Source organism: Solanum lycopersicum, chromosome 8, assembly GCF_036512215.1.
Source record: "Solanum lycopersicum chromosome 8, SLM_r2.1".
Taxonomy (NCBI): domain Eukaryota; kingdom Viridiplantae; phylum Streptophyta; class Magnoliopsida; order Solanales; family Solanaceae; genus Solanum; species Solanum lycopersicum.
In genome coordinates this window covers 53,463,199-53,467,666 of record NC_090807.1, presented here as the reverse complement: position 1 = coordinate 53,467,666, position 4,468 = coordinate 53,463,199, and positions in this window count along the sequence as shown.

The following is a 4,468-nucleotide window of genomic DNA, read 5'->3' as shown; positions in this document are numbered from 1 at the left end:
TAAATCTTAATGGTTCAGACATTGAACCACTAAGTGTGTTTATTTTTTTATTTTCTTAAAAAAAATTATTTAATGGGTATGAAAGCATTTGATTTGCTAAGATTTATGAGAGTGTTTTAAATCTATTCAGACATTTTTTAACGCTAATTTATTTTCCGGTAAATCTCAAACATCATTATTTTTTGTCCCTATATATGTTGTCTCTCTCTTCCACTCTCTCCATTATCAGCATAGATTGTTAGTTTTTCTCTTCTATGCATTGCACCTCTCTCTCCCTCTCTCCATTGGTGTTGGATTGTAAACATGCATGTTACCAAAAAACTTTTTACAAGTATTTATTTATTAATTTGTATCTCCAAATATTCTTGGTATTACTGTTTTTTTTTAAAAATAATTATGGCATTATTGTTTGTTTCTCAAGAACTCTCAATTTTTGCTTGCATTTTTAAACTTTGTTTATAAAATTAGATGTATCGTGCATTCGTGTGTGCTTATTCGACAAATACAACGTACGTGCTAAAAAAATTGATATTATGTTTTTTTTTTAATTTTAAAAACAAATCTGGTGACACGAACGTCTCAATAAAATTAGAAGCATAATAAGAAATTATAACAAGAGGCCTTAAATATTACACACATGTATAAAATATTATTGATTTAGGATTGCCTTTTTTTTGCATTACTATTTTTTTTTTGTTTATATTCCCAAAAAGCACAAGTGTTTTACTTCATATTGTAATATTATTATTTATAAAACTAAGAACTTGTTCTACTTAATAAGGTTAGACATTTGTTTGTGTTGCTTTTTTCTATTCTTATATGTTTTTGGATTGTGCTAAGAACGTTCTATTAAAATTAGTAGCATAACACCAAATTATAACAAGAGGTTTTAAATATTTATATACATGCACAAAAATATTATTAATTTAAGGTTGCCTTTTTTATTTTTACATACCAATTTTTTTGTTTATATTCTCAAAAGACACTAAACTTTTGAATTCACATTGTAATATTATTATTTATAAGACTAAGAAATAGTTGTAGTTAATAAGAGGTTAGACTTTTGTTTAGTTTTTTTTTATTAATTCTTATATGTTTTTGGATCTGTTCGAAAAATGTCTCAACAAAATTAGTAGCCCAACACGAAGTTATAACTTATAACAAGAGACGTGCACCCGGATGCTAAAAAACACACGATCTTAATAACTCAACGTTCAGATCTAGAGACAACATCTTAGAGCCTGTTTGACTCAGCTCAAAAGCTGGTCAAACTGACTTAAAAGCTGGTTTTTGACATATTTAGCTGTTTGTCAATAATCAAAATAACTTATTTTAAGTTAAAAAAAATTTATTTTAAGCCAAAAGTTAAAAGCTGGGGTAGGGATGCTTTTTTTTTTTAGCTTATAAGTTGTTTTAAGTTGACCACATTTTTACCTCTTTGCCCTTAATATTTTTATACAATCTCCAAATTACCCACATAACCCTAACATCTCTTTCTTCCATTTTTCCCTTTTCACGTTTGACATAGCTGCTGAACTTCTTCCTGTTCTTCCAATTTGAAGTGAAGATAAACCCTGAAGTAAGTTTTTTCGATTATTTTTTTATTAGCTTTCTTCCTTTTCTCTCGATTGATGCCGATAATATGTTGAAAAATAAAAAATTATATTCCTATTATAAATAATTTGTGATAATAAAGAAATATGTGAATGATAGACAATTATTATTATCTATGGATGAAACTAAAATAAATCTTAATTCGTTCTTTGATCTATTCAAATTATATATCTTTAAAATCTATAATAAGTTTATATTCCTCTTATAAATAATTTGTGATGAGAAAGAAATATGTGAATCATAGCAAAATATAATTATTTATGGTTGTAAAATATAAATTAATTAACTTGTTAACAGCTTTTAAGGGTATTTCAGACATTTTGATTTGAAATGCTATTTATCAGCACTTATTTGCCAAACACATCAACAACTTTTTTTTTAACTTCAGTACTCTTATCCAAATGCATAACTGCTTATTTTAAAAATAAGTTTCAGCACTTTCAAAAGTAGTTTTTAAAGCTGCTTTTATTAAGCCCATCCAAATGGGCCCTTAATCATTTAGACCTGCATTCAAATCAGAACATCCTAATCATAATAAAAACAAATGAGACGTAGGATTATTGTTGAAGTACAAATATATTATTTAAATGAATAATATTACTACTATAACTAAAACACCTTATCCTAGTTAACTTTAGCCCCATACAAGATACATCATAAGTTAAGATTTAGTAACTAATCCTAGTGTGATACTAAACTCTATGGCAGTAAACACGTTAGTCAATTTCCTTAGACTTATTCCTTTGACATGTTCTAATGATCATCTTCCTTCATTTTCATCACAAAACATGAGATAACACCGTTCAATCTGGACCGCTCCTTAGCCAAGGAGTTTGCAAGACTAAATGAGAAAACTTTTGTGTGAATGTGATTCCAATAACAAAAAAACATACAAATTAAATCTCTTCATTTTTTGGTACTGCACAAATAATACAAAAAGAGGATAATTGTATATAATAGTAAACTAATGACCTAAAATAAATGGAGTAGCTACTGTTTGATTTAATTGTGTCCCATAGCAAACGTTTGCTAAAGTTTGTCAGTCGTCTCTTTCCCAAAACTCTCGCTCTCCACTCTCCCATTCTTGCTCGCCACTCTCCCTCTACTCGCCTCTCTCGCTTTATACAACAGAAGTGTATAAATTGTGTTTCTATTTTGTATAAAGAGAGATAAAATTATACATACACATTCAAAAACATATATCTTCGTGGTATATACTTAATTATATAATTTACAAACATTTTATTTCGATTCAATTGTATACAAAATTCAAATTTTATACAAATATTGCAACAAAAAAGGCCAGTGAATTATACAATTGCAGTGAAATACAATTTTCTCTTGCTTTATACAACAGAATTGTATAAATTGTGTTTCTGTTTTTGTATAAAGCGATAGAAAAACATATATCTTCTTCCTATACACTTATAATTATACAATATACAAATATTTTACTTCGATTCAATTGTATGCAAAACAAAATTTTATACACATATTGCTGCGAAATAGGCCAGCGAATTATACAATTGCGCATTATACAATTGTAGTGAAATAGACCAGCGAATTATACAATTGCAGCGAAATAGGCTAGCGAACTATACAATTTAGGCCACCGAATCATACAATTGTATATCTATAGCAAGGCCAACGAATTATACAATTTAGGTCAGCGAATTATACAGTTGTATATGTATAGCGAATTATACAGTTCTTATGTTTGCTATGGAGCGTAATTATGCAAACTTTGCTATAACATACAAATATGAATTTTTTGTTTGCTATATGTGAAAGTTGTCTTACAAAAAACAAGGGCAGAGCTAACTGTTGTAGCCATTTTAGGTTATGTTTAAAAACATAGAAATCCTCAACATGCAACCCGCGCTCCGGTAAATCTCAAACCCGAACTGCCCTGCAAAGGCTTAATCTCCTACGCTGCTCTATTGCCAGCACTACTGCTAGGAGCGGAGTTAGAATTTTTAATAAAGGGTTTAAAATCTGAAAAAATAGATATACAAAGTAGTCGAAGGGGGTACGACATCTATTATATATACCTAAAAGATTATGTAAAAATAATATATTGAGAACTCCTTTTTCATGAAATTAGTTATTCATTTCACAGAATTAGTTACTCATTTTCAGATTTATGTTAAGTGTTAGTTAGAGAGTTTGTTACAAATCTTAACTGAATTATTCTAGAACAATCCATCTGTATAAATAGATAGCATTGTAGTTCAATCAGATACACATTCATTTTATAACAGAAATACATATCAGTTTCTCTCCTTCTTCTTCCTTCTCTTATGGCAATCATCAATGGTGGATTTGTTCAAGCTCTATGAGCTAAATTTGTCATGGTATCAGAGCTTTAAAGGTTTTTTTTGTCTCTGCTCAAATTCATATCTGTTAATTGTTCATCTTCAATTTCGTTTCTTTTATCTCTCTCTTCTTCAATTCGCACAATGGTTGAAGTTGTGAATCATGTTACTGGGTCCTCATCCTCTGTTCCGTCATCCTCTGTTCCAGCTCCAATTACCCACTATACATCCACCCCTTTGACAGTGCAGGTTCAATGCTTGTTCCTGTGTCATTTGATGGTGCTGGTTTTCGATCATGGAAGAGAAGTGTATTGCGATCACTTTCAGTGAAGAACAAGTTAGGGTTCATCAATGGAGAATGCATGAAGCCAAGCCCACAGTCTCCTGATTATCGTCAATGGGAGAGATGTGATGCCATGGTTACTTCCTGGATATTGAATTCCTTAAGCAAGGACATTGTAGATAGTGTAGAATACGTGTTTGATTCATTGGAGCTGTGGAGTGAATTACAGGATCGATATGATCAGAACAATGGAGCT